Consider the following 18,698-nt stretch of genomic DNA (forward strand, 5'->3'; position numbering starts at 1 on the left):
TGATATCCTTAGGCTAGTTAGGTTTAAGTAGTTCTACGACTGATGACCTCAGATGTTAAGTCCCATAGTGCTCAGAGCCATTTGAACCATTTTTGAACAGTACGGGACTGTATCTAATGTATTCCTGAAGTCAAGGTATACGGCAGCAACCTGACTGCCGTGTGTACAGCGCTCTGGATATTAAGGAGGAAAATGCAATAAAAGCTGAAAAATTATTTCTTCCTAAATATTTCTGCTGTTAACTTAAAAAAAATTGTTTGTGAGTATAGTTCCTCTATGGGGGGAAAATATTCGTTACTTCCAACGTTTGCCTTCAGTCATTTATGAAAAGACGAAAGATATAAGTGAAATTAGCCGTACAGGATTTGAACCCCGTTCCTTCTGGAACTCTGAATGCAAATAACGTTCAGAATTGAAAATTTGAACTTTGTGCTGGATTGGGACTCAAACGGGAAACCTTCGGTTCTTGTTGATAAATTATCGACTGAGCTTTCCAGTCAGGACCCACGAACAGCAATAATATGGTTCAAATGGCTCAAAGCAATACGGGACTTAACATCGGAGGTCAGCAGTCCCCTAGACATCGAACTAACCTAAGGACATCACACACATCCAAGCCCGAGGCAGGAGTCGAGCCTGCGATCGTAGCAGCGGCGCGGTTCGAGACTGAAGCGCCTAGAACCGCTCGGTCACAGAAGCGTGCCCACGAACCGCCCTCGAAGCACTACTTCCGACACTACTTCTACGTTCCAGTCTTCGCAGTTCTGCTACATTTATTGCGAAACTAGCCCAGTGGAAGAACGAATGTCGCTGCAGACTGGGTAATTCATTGTGGAAATGTTAAGGGTACCTCTGGAGCCGAGTCCGATGTTCCGACAACGTGTGGGAAACGTAGCAGGGAAATTGAAGAGGTCATTGAAGCTCGTCTGCACGACTGGAGGCGTGGGTGCGAAGGTTTTACGGGGAAACCGAGCAGGGGCTGGCTTTTTCCGCTGCAGAACGCTGTTCCCCGCGTCAAGGCCGCACTCCTGCTCAGAACAATGAGCGGCGCTGTCGAAACGTTGGTGTTACCCCGACTACCGATCCTATCGAAGATCCTCATTCTCTTCTCTTCACTGAGGCAGAAGGGAAAACTATTAGCGGAAAGGCCGTGATATCTCTCTACAGCTGTGGGAATCATACTCAGAGAGAAAATAAAAGAGAGACCAGCTTCCCTGCAAATGACCGGGTTGAAAACAAAAAGACTAGATGCGCCACATCGACGAGTCCATCAAGTAAGTCCTCGCAAGCGTCTTCTAATCAAACTGCGTGCCTGCGGCGTATCGCCTCAGTTGTGCGACTGGATTCGTGATTTCCTGTCAGAAAGGTCACAGTTCGTAGTAATAGACGGAAAGTCATCGAGTAAAGCAGAAGTAATATCTGGCGTTGCCCAAGGAAGTGTTATAGGCACTCTATTGTTCCTGATCTCTATTAACGACATAGGAGACAATCTAAGTAGCCGTCTTTGACTGTTTGCAGATGATGTTGTCATTTACCGTCTTGTAAAGTCATCAGATGATCAAAAGGACCTGCAAAATGATTTAGATAAGATATCTGTATGGTGCGAAAAGTGGCAATTGACCCTGAGTAAAGAAAAGTGCGAAGTTATTCAAATGAATACTAAAAGAAATCAGCTAAATTTCGATTATGCTATAAGTCACACAAATCTGAGGGCTGTAAACTCAACTAAATACTTAGGGATTACAAATAACCTAAATTGGAACGATCACATGGATAATGTTGTGGGTAGAGCAAACCAAAGACCGCAATTCATTGGCAGAACACTTAGAAGGTACAACAGGTCTACCAAAGAGACTGCTTACACCACGCTTGTCCGCCTTGTTCTGGAGTACTGCTCTGCGGTGTGGGATCCGCATCAGGTGGGATAAACGGATGGCATCGAAAAAGTACAAAGAAGGGCAGCTCGTTTTGTATTATCGCGAAATAGGGGAGATAGTGTTACAGACATGATACGTGAATTGGAGTGGCAATCATTAAAACTGTAAGTAGCTGTTTAGGTTTTCTTATTGGTAACGCCACATAGCGCTCCGTATAAAAATCACTGGCTGTGCCGTGTGCAGTCTGTGGCTGGTTTGCATTGTTGTCTGCCATTGTAGTGTCGGGCAGCGGCAGCTGGATGCTAACAGCGCGTAGCGTTGCGCAGTTGGAGGTGAGCCGCCAGCAGTGGTGGACGTGGGGAGAGAGATGGCGGAGTTTTGTAATTTGTAAGACTGGATGTCATGAACTATCATATATTTTTTGACTATTAAGGTAAATACACTGTTTGTTCTCTATTAAAATCTTTCATTTGCTAACTATACCTATCAGTAGTTAGTGCCTTCCGTAGTTAGAATCTTTTATTTAGCTGGCAGTAGTGGTGCTCGCTGTATTGCAGTAGTTCGAGTAACGAAGATTTTTTCTGAGGTAAGTGATTTGTGAAAGGTATAGATTAATGCTAGTCAGGGCCATTCTTTCGTAGGGATTTTTGGAAGTCAGATTGCGTTGCGCTAAAGATATTGTGTGTCAGTTTAAGCACTGTCGTGTATAAATTTTTCTAAGGGGACGTTTCATATGTCGACCCTTAGCCGAGGATACCTCACTGGAATCTTCTGATTTTTTTCCTTGTAGTTTGTGTAGTTAGTGTAGCCTTTGTTTATTGCTAGCGCCTTATCATAGAGAGAATTTCCTTTGTAGTTGCAGTCTTTCATTGTTGTACAGTAAAACAGTTGTGGCATGCATGTAGTTTTGCACGAAGTATTTCGCAGCTGCGCTTGCAATTAACTAGATATTATTTTCAGTGCTATGTTAATGTGTTCTCTTATTTTTGTTCTTCAAATTGTGTTTTTCTGTGTTGTCGTGTGAAAAATTGTGACAATAATGGCGTGTGAAAAACGTAACACTAGGCTCCAAAGTAAACTGAGAAATGACAGTGAAGACGAAAGCAGTGTGTTAGCGTCACCATCTAATGAATTCACTAACGTTCAAAGTAGTAATTTGGTAATAGCGCATAAGGAAATGGAGCGGGTTGCAAATAATGGTGTAGGCAGTGAAACAGTTAGTGAACAGGGAAGCATTATCGATCGATCGGTCGGCAACAGCTCGCCTCAGGATTCCGAAATGACAGGACACAATCTTGCAAATACTGTAGATTCAGATTTTGCGTCCTCACCGTTTTCTCAAATAAGTCAAGACACATTTTCTGTTTTTCAAACTGCGAATATTGTCGGTTCAAATGCATTGCCGAATAGCACTGAGGAACATGTTACAGACACCAGTGCACTGTTATTACAGTTAATGCAACAAATGGGACAAAGGCTACAAAAGTTAGACACAACGCTTGAACAAAATCAGAAACAAATGGGACAAAATCTTCAAAAGTTAGACACAATGGAACAAAATCTTCAAAAGTTAGAAACAATGGAACAAAATCTTCAAAAGTTAGACACCTTGGAACAAAATCAGAGACAAACACAGCAAAAGCTTCAAAAGTTAGACACAATGGAACAAAATCAGAGACAAACACAACAAAAGCTTCAAAAGTTAGACACAATGGAACAAAATCAGAGACAAACACAGCAAAAGCTTCAAAAGTTAGACACAATGGAACAAAATCTTCGAAAGTTAGACACCACACTTGAACAAACACGTGAAGATTTAACTACTGAGTTACATAACATTGAATCGAAATGCAAAAAAATCTGTAATGACGTTAAAACACAAATTTGTGAGCATTTTCAACCTATTTTTTCGCGGCATGAAAATGCATTACAGAATCATGAAGCAGCCATAAAAGAACTGCAAACTATTGTTCGTGAAAATCACGACACCTTGCAAGCTAAAATGGACTCAGTTGCATCCACCGATTCGGTTACGCAACTTGCAAGAACTCAGGAAAACTTAAAGGTCACAGTAGATTCGATTTCATCACAAATGGACACTCTGAAACTTGGTTCAGAAAAAAACACTGAGGAAATGTGTTCACTATCGGAGAAAGTAGCCGAACTTTCAGATCAGTTCACTAACTTATCTACAAAGGTAGATGATGATCTGAATGATACAGAAGGGTGCGAACAAATTATGAAATTCAAACAAAATCAGAATCAAATTAATACACAACACCAAAGAGAAATCCGGGAAGTGCAAGATCAGCTGACACAGGTAATACAAGAATTACGTATTTCAGAGGGCAGTCGCGCTCCACCACGGGAAGAGGGACTTATAAATACGGAAAAGCCACAAAATAATAACACAGGGCATTTCGGAAATTGTGAAAGAAATTGGCAAGGTGCACCGAATTTTGAGATGGAACTGCCGACACGACGTAACAATGAACGATATGCTACCCGCCGACACGATGATTTTGACTATAAGCTGTTCATTACTGCACGAAAATTCAAAACATTTAAGAATTCTGGCAACGACATTCATCCACAAGCGTGGCTCCATCAATTCTCTCATTGTTTTCCTCCCAACTGGTCATTAGAGCACAGATTAGAATTTATGTGTGGCTACTTAGAGAATGAACCAGCTGTAAGAATGCGATCGGTCATTCACGATTGTCACAGTGAAGGAGAATTTTATCATGCCTTCCTCTCAGCATATTGGTCTCAAGCTACACAAGACCGAGTAAAACATAGCATCATAATGATGAAACATTTCGAACAATCTGAATTTTCCAGTCTTGTCAAATATTTTGAAGACATGTTACATAAGAATCAGTATCTTGCAAACCCATACAGCCCCTCAGAACTCATCCGCATTTGCTTAATCAAATTACCTGAACATTTACGACAGATTATTTTAGCAGGACGATGCAAAGACGACATTGAAGCTTTTCAGGGACTGTTACAAGAACTGGAAATTGACACTGACAATCGCGGAACGCGAAAGCAGGAGCACAACAATTACAGGTCACACCTGTCACAATTCCGCGATGACAGAAATAATACACGACAAGGCTATTCGTACAACGTAAATCGTGACCAAAACAGACACCACCCGTATGACAACCGTTGGCAGAGTAGTAATTATTACAGGGAAAGATCACCTCTCCGCGGTAATGACTATCACAGAGACAATCAGAGAAACATACAATATGGAAACCAAAATAATTATTATCAAGGGAGACGGAATAACTTAAGACGCAACGGTCCAGCGCGCAGTTACGATTCAGGGAGAAATTCTCCACCACGTGACCGACAAGAAAGAAACTATGGAATCTACCGACATGACGACACACGATATGATCGTAACGACAGACCTGAATTGCAGCAGAACTGGCGGGAATCAAACAGAGCAGGGCCCTCTCGACAAGATGAATTTGTAGAAGTTAGGTCTCCAAATCCCAATAACGACGCGCGCCAACAAAGACACAATAGGCAATGACTCATACCGCTGGCAGCCTCAAAACGTACTTATGAAACTGACGACGCAGCTGCCGTAGCTAGTAATTACGTTAAAATGGAAGACATTAGGGACATCTTACTCCAGGAACAGGACGTAAAACATAACAACATTGCATATCCTGTGATTCACATTACAGTAAATGACGTAAAATTTACGGCAGTACTTGACTCAGGCAGTCCCATTTCAGTAATTAGTGAAACAGCTTTTAGTAAATGCAGCAAATCGAAAGATTGCCCCACACTTCCGTTACGCAAGATTAAATTACAAGGTGCAGTCATTGGAAAAAGTGTAGATGTACGCCAACAAACCAACTTAGAATTCTTTTGTCAAAGCCACAGCTTCTCTATGAATTTTCTTATTGTTCCATTATTGTCGACGGAAATTATACTGGGAGTAGACTTTTTGAATGAAAACAAAGCAATCTTAAACTTTCACGATGCTGAAATAAGTTTAGAGAAAGAAGGTAAGTCAATAGCTTTGAAATTTAAAGATTGGCTCTCAAACCATGACGAGGAAACTAATCGGCTTTACCTTCTGTTAGACAACAGTTCGGAATTTTCTACGGAACTAGACACTAACAGTCGCTCTGCAAGTACTGACAGGGATGATATCGACGGCACAATTGAAACTAATGAGTTAATTCAGAATAAAATTCGAACAATTGAGAATTGTAATGACACTGATAGGCAGGACCTTTTTGAGATTTTACAAGCACATTCCACAGTTTTTACTTACAAAACAGGAACAATCAAGGGATTTCAATACCAATTTCGTGTTCGTGAGCATACAAAATTTTGTGTTAGACCATACGTAATTCCAGCACATTATAGGGACCGTGTTAGAACAGAAATACAATCTATGCTTGACGAGGGCATTATTGAGCCTGCAGTAAGCTCATACAACAATCCATTACATGTTGTTGAGAAGAAAAATGGATCGATCAGGCTTGTCTTAGATTCGAGACAAATCAATACTATCATTATTCCTGAAACAGACAGGCCGCAAACGTTGGAAGAACTTCTTCAAAATTTTAATGGTGTAAAAGTGTTGTCTTCCATTGATCTCAGATCCAGCTTTTATCAGATCGAACTTCATCCAGAATGTAGAAAATATACAGCTTTCCTTTGTTTCGGCGTTTGTTATCAGTTTCGGAAACTTCCTTTTGGTTTGAACATTTCCTCGGCAGCATTCATTCGCGGGCTAAATTCCATATTACCTGAGCTCTTAAAACGTCACATCACCTTATATGTGGACGATATTCTGATAGCAGAAGCCTCATGGGAACAACATAATCGCATCCTCAACAGCGTGTTACATATCTTTGCAGAATCTGGAATTACAGTTAACTTGGAAAAGTCTGAATTCGGTAGGACAAAAGTGAAGTTTTTGGGACATATTATTTCTTCTGAAGGCATCCAGCCGGATCCTGATAAGTTAGAAGCAATCAGAGCCATTCCAGTTCCATCCACAAAAAAACAAGTCCGCAGTTTTCTAGGTCTCGTAAATTTTTACCGTCGTTTTCTGAATATGCAAATTCTAGTTACACCAAAACTTTGTTCTCTCACTGGAAAAAATACTATTTGGAACTGGGACGACCAAGCACAGTTGGAATTCAATTCTTTGAAAGAATCGTTACTTAACGCGCCAATACTAGCTCATCCAGATCTCTCACAAGATTTTTGCCTTAGCACGGATTCTTCTAAAGTCGGTCTTGGTGCCCATTTATTTCAAGAAGTCACAGAAAATGACATTACTGTTCAGAAAACCATTGCTTTTGCTAGCCGAGTGCTAACAAAATCTGAAAAAAATTATTCCGTTACTGAATTAGAAGCTTTAGCTATCGTTTGGGCATTTAACAAATTCCGTTTCTTTCTTTATGGTAAGCACGTTAAAGTATACAGTGACCATCGTGCATTACAATTTCTTATGTCTTCAAAATTAAATCATGACAGGTTAAAACGTTGGGCATTGTTTCTGCAAGAATTCCACTTCACAATAGTCTACATTCCCGGCAAGGAGAACATTGTTGCGGACGCACTGTTACGCGCACCGGCTGGGCTCGAGAAAAGTAACACAGAAAGCAACCTCGAGAGAAATTTTAGTATTCTTTACATCCAGAAAGTCGCCTTTGAAAACTTCATCACCACATCTTTAAAGGACATTGCTCATGAACAAGATAAAGATCCGATTTGGAAAGACATCAAAAGTAAATGGCATGAAAAGACACACACACAGATTCGGCATTATTATCTGGTTAGAAACAACATACTGTTCAAACGATGCACTGTTGATGACAAGCTATGGGTACTTTGCATTCCAGACGATTTTGTTAATAAGCTCATTTGGTACATTCATTTCAGCTATGCACATTTTGGTCCACGAAAATGTTATCATATTCTTCGAACGACTTGTTATTTTAACAATATGGAAAAGAGAATTCGAAGAGTCTTGTCTATTTGTAAACTTTGTCAAAAGGCGAAACCATCTACTGTCACTCATCGTGCTCCATTGTTTCCTATCATTCCTTCTAAATTAAAAGAATTTGCTGCTGTTGATCTCTTGGGACCGCTTGTCAGAACATCTAATGGATTTTCGTACGTTCTAGTCGCTGTTGAACTTACTTCAAAATTTGTTTCTTTCACTCCGTTACGTAAAGCCACTGGACGGTCTGTATCCAACGCCTTTGTTAGAAATTTCTTACGTGAAGTTGGACACGTTAGTAAAGTAATTTCAGATAACGGACCGCAATTCAGATCTGCTGTTTGGTCACGCATGCTTCGTAACCATAAAATCAAATCTGTTTTTATTTCATTGTACTCACCACATTGTAACCCGTCTGAACGGATTATGAAAGAAATCAATAAGCTTTGCAGACTTTATTGTCACAGAAAGCATCAGCATTGGGACAGATATTTACACTTATTTCAAAACGTGCTGAATGAAATGCCTCATGACTCCACTGCTTTACCACCTGTTCTTGTACTGAAGAATAAAGAACCACCTAACAGAATCAGAGAGCTTGTACCTTTTCCGAATACACGTAAACTTCGACACAAAGACATAATTGATTTGGCTATTAAAAATATAAATTATGCTGCAGACAAAAGAAAAAAATTACATGGTAAAGCAAATGCAAAGAAATTATATATTGGTCAGAAAGTTCTCATTAAGGCTCATCCATTGTCACATAAGAAGAAACACTTGAGTCACAAATTCTTTCTAGTTTACAATGGACCTTACAGAATCCGACATATACCACATGATAATTGCGTTGAAGTTGAAACTCTGCGTACTAGGAAGAGTAAAGGTTTACACCACATTTCACATGTAAAACCGTTTATTGAAAGATAATCTGCTTTTTAACTTAGTCTTTGCTATAAAATTTTTCATTTCACGTTACCAGTATGCTTTGTCAGACTCAGAATCTGTTAACATGCAACAATGTTTGAAGTTAAATATCCAGTCAAGAACCAAGAGAACTTATTTAAACAGAAATTACGAATGCATTGTCATAGTGAACACACGACACAGTGTTATTTTGTGTGTACATTCTTGCTTGTTAGTTGCACGATTACGTAACGACTATAAGGCTGACATACTTAGAACAGTTACCAGTACTGCTAATGAGATTTTAATGCAACATTTTGGTTTACTTGAAAATAAATTCTAGATTTAAAGTTCTTTCTGTGAGATTAAAGATGACTTAGCATTTGGTTTCTTTGATAGCTACACGATTATATCACGACGCTACTGATATGTGACATGATTTACATTGTTGCTTTTGCGGTGTATCTGTTTTATATCAGAACAGTTTTTCTGAATTTTTTCTGGAAAGTAAAACATGTTTTAGTGGTAACTTTTGTGGTATAGCTACAATTAGACAGCCTTTTCCATAGCACAGCAATACGTTGCAGCATAGTACTGTCTTCATCACGGCAATAAGCGTAATAACTAAGATATTTATACGCAAAGCAATTCACTTCCTTTATTACGAGGTAGGTACATTGACTTCAGTAGAACTTTGCTTGCAGAGGACGATAACTACGACACTTCCACATAATTATCTTGCAACAAGACGCACAGTTTATCGCTACAGTACACGTATTTGAGTGATTAATTTTGTACTTAAAACATTTATTTTTAAAGATATTTGAAGTACAATGATACAAAGGTTTTCTGTGATACATTTCATTCCATTGCTGTAATCTGTAACACCTGAGGATATAATCACATTAATCCTCAGGGGGGTACACGCCTACTTTGTGTACCATGTGTTCGGCAAGCACAAGGAGCCCTAGCTAATATGGTATTTGCTTATACAACTTTACACATCGGTACCATATTTCTCTAACACATAAATTACACAGCTATCTGGTTATTTAACTGAGTGAGACAAACATTTATTTTACTACATCAGTGACAGATGGTTACGTAATTACACAGTTGGATAACTTCATACTTACGAAATTGTATTTTGTCTGTACTTTGTGAACTGTTCATACTTTTTCGGAACCATTGTGATACTATGAGAGCTTTGAATGACATATTTGGTATGGGATCACGATTTTTAAAGTACGTTTGAGGTAGATGACACCTTTGACATGAGCAGAGTTTTTTTTTTAGGTTTTGAAATTAGTGGAGGAAGCTACGACGATTTTGAGAATTTGTCTGAGGTGTTATGATGTTGTTATTACGATGACTATGTGTATTATGCGGTTGCGGTATGTTTATGATCAATAAGCTGATGCTATATGAGTTATTTGATTATGCTATGTATCTGTCATGATGAAATATTGAAGAAGTGTCGACGAATAAGGTAAAGAATAAAGAGTAGTGGTTAGGGACTCTGGTTTGTGAAAAAGGATGTCGGAAAACTAGAATCGTACTTTAAGAGTTATGAAATGTATGTAAATGAGTGAATGTATTACAATGCCGACGAAAATTTTTTGAACACTGTTATATCGATAGGATTTTGTTTCTACAGATGTGTAACGCAAATTCTTGACCTATGAAATATTTTTTATATGAGACTGCCACTGTAGGGGAAACTGGTGTCGTAAATATTTCGACAAGACAGTTAAGTGTCCACCTGCACGTAATGCGTCGTGGGCACCCAGCTGCGCGACAACCACCTGACAAAAGAAAGCCATTAGTGTGTGCCTGTCAGAGGCACAGGTGAAAAAAAAAAAAAAGAAAAGGAGGCCGTTATCCTCGCTATTGACATTCCTTTGTAGAAAGCATCGCAAAAACGACACGCTCATTACTTGGAAAGATACTTTCTTACATCTGCACACCTGATAATGACAAGCGTCTTTCTACGAGAATTGAGAGAATTTCTACTAACTTATGAAATGCCACATCACTATTGAATGATATATTTATGCTTTTTACATAAATGCTTATTTAATTTGATATCTGTTTTCCAGCTGTGTTGCAGCATTGGTTTTATAAAATAAAAGTAAATGCATTTGCTAATGTGAAAACTTTCTGTCAACAGATCTGTTAAATAATAATTTAATGATCCACATTCTTCAAAAAAAAAAAAAAAAAAAAAAAAAAAAAAAAAAAAAAAAAAAAAAAAAAGAGCACTTGGAAAGGAAAAAACAATAAGAAGGAACTAGTAACAGGAACTGCATACATAATTTTCTTTTCAAGTACTTGGTAATTTATTTCATAGAATAAGTTGTGGTGCACCACTTTAATTACATAGCCATTAAGATGTGATTATATCTTTCCCTTATCTGCATTGTTGTCTTTAGTGTACTATTTTTTTCTGCTTGTAGCTTTTTCATGTTTAGGTATAAGTTATAGCATTTGCTGCGGCTGTTTGCCATTCATAGTGCTACTGAATGTCACTTTGTATTACTAGGATAAGCCAATTTTATTACTGATTTATTTTTCTTGTTTGCTGCGCATTGCCTTATATTAGTTGTGATATTGCTACCTTTTTTGCCAATTTCCATTTTTTTTTATCGTTGTTTGTGTAAATTGTTTTGTGCTGCTGCATTGCCTCGTCCCTTAGTTAAGCATCTGAGCTCAGTAGATTTAAGTTAGCTTATGAGGGGGTAGCCTATATAAGAGAATGAGTTGCGATGGATTTGAAGAAATGCACTGAGAGGTTATATAAGAAAAGTACAGAAAGCAGGTATAGATAGGACTTTTTGGAAATAATGAAGAACGAAGGGAGATCTCCGAGAAGTAAAGAAAGTTTTGTTTGCAAAATACTGCAGTAAAACAAACCCTGCCCTTTCCTTGTGTTATCCCACTATGTGTTTGTGTACCCTTGTGTATTTATGTTCTTCCTGTCTTTATATGTTTATCTGATAAGACTTATGTTGCAGAATTTTTCTAATACTAAGCTACATTCACTATGATGAGGAATACTGTTATCCTCAAATATAATTTGCATTAATAACATGTTATTTACTTTGTAAAGATGTTTACACATTATTTATTCTGTTTTGTTCTAATGCTCATGTGTGAAGTTGATGTTTCAAAAGTTATTCTGATCTTTTATGTATGTACTTATGTCGTAATTTTTGTAACACTGATGTATTTGCTATTTCGATTCTTTTGTAAAGCCTGTACTACTGCAAATGTTCTCTGTATTGTTATGTTCTTTAAAGATGTATTTTGTACCTTTGTTATTGTATTTTCATGTTATAAAATTGTAATTGACACGAGTTCATCAAATTAAGTAACTTGTAAATTACATTCCACTGCACACGTTTCTGTTGGTCATTGTATATGGACAATATGTGAGAAGTAGGGACTGATAGTGTTTGCACGTGTGTTCATAATTCAGTAAGGGACTGCATAACAGCATTGCTGGTTGTAAGGACATTTCAAAAACAATTTTTGTGAGTGCACAAGTAGTGGTTATGGCCTTGCTATATTATCTGCAAGACTCTTCAATGGTGATTGTGCGCCTGCACAGTCAAACAGATGGCTGCTGGCCATCTCTCCAAGGACTACAGTGGGTCTGCACCTTTGATTACCCACCAATACCATTATTTCTACAAGGACTACAGTGGGTCTACACCTTTGATGACCCACCAATACCATTATTTCTACAAGGTCTACAGTGGGTCTGCATCTCTGGTGGCCCACCATTACTGTAATCTCTACCAGAACTACAGTGGGTCTGCTCTGTGATGACCTACCTACCGATAGTTTTCAAAGTCGACTGACTCTGCTGTGGCCCATTACCTGTCTGCTTGTCAAGAGTCAGCACTGCCTTTCTGTTGGAAGGACAACACTTCCTCAAGACTGCATGGAAATCCACTACTTCCGTGTGCATTTTCTTTTACTGCTCAGACTTTGAGAAAAACACTGCAATTTTACTTTGATGAATGATCAGGACTGTCTTTATGAACTGTGAGAAAATTTTAGCTTTTGACCAACATTGTATCGATAAGTGTGTGCATTTCTTTGTTATTGTAATTATGAAAAAAATTTTCAAACCTGTATTGGCCACTGCCCAAAACAATTTGTAAATTTTTTTGTGGGGAGCATGGGGGCTATGTAAGTAGGCTGTTTAGGTTTTCTTATTGGTAACGCCACATAGCGCTCCGTATAAAAATCACTGGCTGTGCCGTGTGCAGTCTGTGGCTGGTTTGCATTGTTGTCTGCCATTGTAGTGTCGGGCAGCGGCAGCTGGATGCTAACAGCGCGTAGCGTTGCGCAGTTGGAGGTGAGCCGCCAGCAGTGGTGGACGTGGGGAGAGAGATGGCGGAGTTTTGTAATTTGTAAGACTGGATGTCATGAACTATCATATATTTTTTGACTATTAAGGTAAATACACTGTTTGTTCTCTATTAAAATCTTTCATTTGCTAACTATACCTATCAGTAGTTAGTGCCTTCCGTAGTTAGAATCTTTTATTTAGCTGGCAGTAGTGGTGCTCGCTGTATTGCAGTAGTTCGAGTAACGAAGATTTTTTCTGAGGTAAGTGATTTGTGAAAGGTATAGATTAATGCTAGTCAGGGCCATTCTTTCGTAGGGATTTTTGGAAGTCAGATTGCGTTGCGCTAAAGATATTGTGTGTCAGTTTAAGCACTGTCGTGTATAAATTTTTCTAAGGGGACGTTTCATAAAACAAAGGCGTTTTTCGTTGCGACTGGATCTTCTCATGAAATTTCAATCACCTGTTTTCTCCTCGGAATGCGAAAACATTCTGTTGGCACCCACCTACATAGGGAGAAATGACCATCACGATAAAATAAGAGAGATGAGGGCTTGCACGGAAAAATTTAAGTGCTCGTTTTTCCCGCGTGCCGTTCGAGAGTGGAACGGTAGAGAGACAGCATAAAGGTGGTTCATTGAACCCTCTGCCAGACACTTTATTTCGAATAGCAGAATAATCACGTGGATGTAGAAGCCAAAAGCTGAGAATCCTACAAAAAGCAAAACCACTCAAACACAACATGCCTGTGTCTGAGAACTGACATTGAAATTTCACAGAAAAACTTCCGTGATAAAAGTTCCCACTTTTCTCTATGAATGCCGACGCATAAAAGATACTAATATAAAGAAAGATGAATCATTTCATGGAAATCTAACACAGACAAGCTTACGTTTCACAATAGTTACACTGACGAGCCAAAACATTATGACGACCTCGTTTACAGCTTGTTGGGCCATCTTTGTAACTGAATATACAACCGATTCTGTGTATCATCTACAGTTGGTTGGTAGATTTGTGGAGCTATGTGATACCATTTGTCGACTAACATGTTATGTAATTCCTGTAAATAACTACCGCAGATTTGTGTTCGCGGTGACGGCGCTCGATAGTTCCCAGTTGGGAACCAACGGTTTCAAATCAGTCAAATTTGGTGGACTAGTTAACACAATTTCACTATCATGCTCCTCGAACCACTGTAGCACGATTCTGGCCTCGAGAAACTGACAGTTATGCTGCTCAAAGATGACAGCGTTGTCAGGCAAGACATCAAGCATAAAGCGATGCAGGTGGTCCGGGGCTGACATTGTTTTCGATTACTACCACAGGTCCCACGCAAGCTCAAGAGAATGTCTACCACAGCCTGCGTCCGTGTCGAGGAACACGTCTCGAGCAGCCATTTGTGGAGACGACCATCGATATGGTGCAGCAAAGTATTCCTTATACTATGGAAAAAGCACAGAAAATCAGGTGAATGAGGAACACATTTACTCACTTCTAGCACGCTGGATGGGAACAGGCAGCAACTTACTGTAATTCACAACATATTTGTATTTTGATTGACCTTATATATTGTATACGTTAAGTATAACACGGTACAGTCTGTTCTACAGGATGGCTTGATAATGGATCGAAGTTACAAACAGCTCGCCATTTAAATAAAAACACTTCTATGCAACTTGGCGGTTTTCTAATCTCATTGAAACGCGTTTAATCAGCTCTGTTATTAATCAAATACACTGCACTGAGAGACCGACAACTACACCAAACCAATCGAAATTGTCCCACTTTGGTACTCATAACGGTTAAGTACAGACAAGAACTAACTCAATATGGCTAGCGAACCATGCATTTTCTGCAAGTATTGCCTTGTTTTTCAAGCATTCGTCCACAGAGAAACGCTCTTTTCAGTTCTCATCATAATCTCACACACACAATCCCAGTCTGCACTCATACATCACTCTCATTCCTTCTCTATATAATTCATAGTAGCAATCGTAGCACACAAAAGAACCGAACAGAGGGAAAGCCGAAACGAAATGGAAAGCTTTGTTCTCCTTCGAACCCACAAGCCATGCAGACAAAACGGACGCCTACATTCCTCATTGGTTGAACCATCCCTCACCAAAGACAGTAGTTAAGACAAAACAGTGTAGCTGAGCCAAAAATGACTACACAGTTACCAAGTAGTTAATCACTTTCAAGCTCCATGGATTATTTTGCACGATAAATCGTAATGATGTTCCCGCCGAATACAGGAATTGTTACGGTCCGCTAAGGAAGCGGTAAAAGTCCTCAACGCCACAGTGTATACGTGATGCAGTGTCGCCAACAATGGGGAAACCGGAAGGCCTGTTACTATCGGCATAATGGCGCGTGACCGCAATGCTCGGTTGGTGAAGCACAACAGATGGGAAATAGCGGAGCACGGGCGCGATTTTTAATATGCTATCAAATACATAAAAGAAGGTTGTATACATGGAAGAATCCTGGAGATACTAAAAGGTATCAGATAGATTATATAATGGTAAGACAGAGATTTATGAATCAGGTTTTAAATTGTAGGACATTTCCAGGGGCAGATGTGGACTCTGACCACAATCTATTGGTTATGACCTGTATGTTAAGGGAACAATTGACAGGAATGGGGGAAAGAAACACAGTAGAAGAAGAATGGGTAGCTCTGAGGGATGAAGTAGTGAAGGCAGCAGAGGATAAAGTAGGTAAAAAGACGAGGGCTGCTAGAAATCCTTGGGTAACAGAAGAAATATTGAATTTAATTGATGAAAGGAGAAAATATAAAAATGCAGTAAATGAAGCAGGCAAAAAGGAATACAAACGTCTCAAAAATGAGATCGACAGTAAGTGCAAAATGGCTAAGCAGGGATGGCTAGAGGACAAATGTAAGGATGTAGAAGCTTATCTCACTAGGGGTAAGATAGATGCTGCGTACAGGAAAATTAAAGAGACCTTTGGAGAGAAGAGAACCACGTGTATGAATATCAAGAGCTCAGATGGCAACCCAGTTCTAAGCAAAGAAAGGAAGGCAGAAATGTGGAAGGAGTATATAGAAGGTCTATACAAGGGCGATGTACTTGAGGACAATATTATGGAAATTGAAGAGGATGTAGGTGAAGACGAAATGGGAGATAAGATACTTCGTGAAGAGTTTGACAGAGCACTGAAAGACCTGAGTCGAAACAAGGCGCCCGCAGTAGACAACATTCCATTAGAACTACTGACGGCCTTGGGAGAGCCAGTCATGACAAAACTCTCCCAGCTGGTAAGCAAGATGTATGAGACAGGCGAAATACCCTCAGACTTCAAGAAGACTACAATAATTACAATCCCAAAGAAAGCAGGTGTTGACAGATGTGAAAATTACCGAACTATCAGTTTAATAAGGCATGGCTGCAAAATACTAACACGAATTCTTTATAGACGAATGGAAAAACTGGCAGAAGCCGACCTCAGGGAAGATCAGTTTGGATTCAGTAGAAATGTTGGAACACGTGAGGCAATACTGACCCTACGACTTACCTTAGAAAATAGATAAAGGAAAGGAAAACCTACGTTTCTGGCATTTGTAGACTTAGAGAAAACTTTCGACAATGTTGACTGGAATACCCTCTTTCAAATACTGAAGATGGCAGGAGTAATATACAGGGAACGAAAGACTATTTACAATTTGAACAGAAACCAGATGGTAGTTATAAGAGATGAGGGGCATGAAAGGGAAGCATTGGTTGGGAAGGGAGTGAGATAGGGTTGTAGCCTATCCCCAATGTTGTTCAATCTGTATACTCGGCAAGCAGTGAAGGAAACACAAGAAAAATTTGGAGTAGGTATTAAAATCAATGGAGAAGAAATAAAAACTTTGAGGTTAGCCGATGATTTTGTAATTCTGTCAAAGACAGCAAAGGACCTGGAAGAGCAGCTGAACGGAATGGACAGTGTCTTGAAAGGAGGATATAAGATGAACATCAACAAAAGTAAAACGAGGATAATGGAATGTAGTCTAATTAAATCGGGTGATGCTGCGCGAATTAGATTAGGAATTGAGACGCTTGAAGTAGTAAAGGAGTTTATCTATTTGGGGAGCCAAATAACTGATGATGGTCGAAGTAGAGGGAATATAAAAAATAGACTGGCAATGGCAAGGAAAGCGTTTCTGAAGAAGAGAAATTTGTTGACATCGGGTATAGATTTAAGTGTCAGGAAGTCGTTTCTGAAAGTATTTGTATGGTGTATAGGCTTGTATGAAAGTGAAACAGTTTATACAAGAAGGGAATAGAAGCTTTCGAAATGCGGTGTTACAGAAGAATGCTGAAGATTAGATGGGTAGATCACATAAGTAATGATGAGGTATTGAACGGAATTGGGGAGAAGAGAAATTTGTGGCACAACTTGACTAGGAGAAGGGATCGATTGGTAGGGCATATTCTGAGACATCAAGGGATCAGCAATTTAGTATTGGAGGGAAGCATGGATGGTAAAAATCGTAGAGGGAGCCCAAGAGATGAACAAACTAAACAGATTCAGAAGGATGTAGGTTGCAGTAGGTACTGGGAGATGAAGAAGCTTGCCCAGGGTAGAGTAGCATGGAGCGCTGCATCAAACCAGTCTCTGGAATGAAGACCTCAACAGCAACAACATCAAATTCCAAGAAGGAGGAGTGCTGGTATGACTGCGTTGGACGCGCACACGAAGAATAAAAGAGGCAATCAAAATCTTGAGGCACCTTCACCGGGCGCTGTTGTGACGACTAAACAAATAGCCCACGCACAACTAACGTCGTATCTCTGCTACTACAGCGGCAAAACTCGGGCTTCAAAAGCTTCTCGCTGATTCGTAGCGAGCTACCAGCTGCAGCGAACAGTGCAACACACAAATTATAGGCCACATATGCCCTACTCTCTCTTAATATGTAGCAGTTTTTGGGCAATAACATCTAATTAATGTTACATCGGTGGTTTATCGACTCCGCTAGACAAGTAATACACTGAATCGCTCACTGCCCGACCATTTTCTTTGTACTGAGGAAGGCCGCTGCAGTTCAAATTAGTATTTTAAGTATAAAATATATGACACGGCAATACACCCAGAAAGATTTTAATAAGAAGAAAGAGACTTCACTCGATAGATCTGTCGTTTGATATACTACAGAAAAACTACAAATCAATAAAGTAATGAATTTGTAGAACGTTCGACAATTTATTTCTCCAAGACCCTTAATAAACTCTTCATAAATTCTACAGGGAGTATACCGTTGCCACACGCCTGTAACAATACGGTACTGTTTGGTCTACACCTGGCTACGGAATACGCTATCCTTAGTACAGTTAAAAGACCTTTTAAGGTACAACCCTTCTCTACGGGTAGCTACTCTGAGTAGTAACAAGAATACCCATGTTTAGAAGACAGCCACTGCTTAAATTTCGAATAAAAATCGTCAACAACGGTTGCCGAAGACTTCAGGCATAAGAAGTCGCTCTCGCTGGTCAAAAACCAATTTCTTGCCGCTGTCGAGCGGTAGGGAGTGTCACTGCCACTAAAAGGCAGTGATCAA

Source organism: Schistocerca gregaria, chromosome 3 (assembly GCF_023897955.1).
Source record: "Schistocerca gregaria isolate iqSchGreg1 chromosome 3, iqSchGreg1.2, whole genome shotgun sequence".
NCBI classification, from domain to species: domain Eukaryota; kingdom Metazoa; phylum Arthropoda; class Insecta; order Orthoptera; family Acrididae; genus Schistocerca; species Schistocerca gregaria.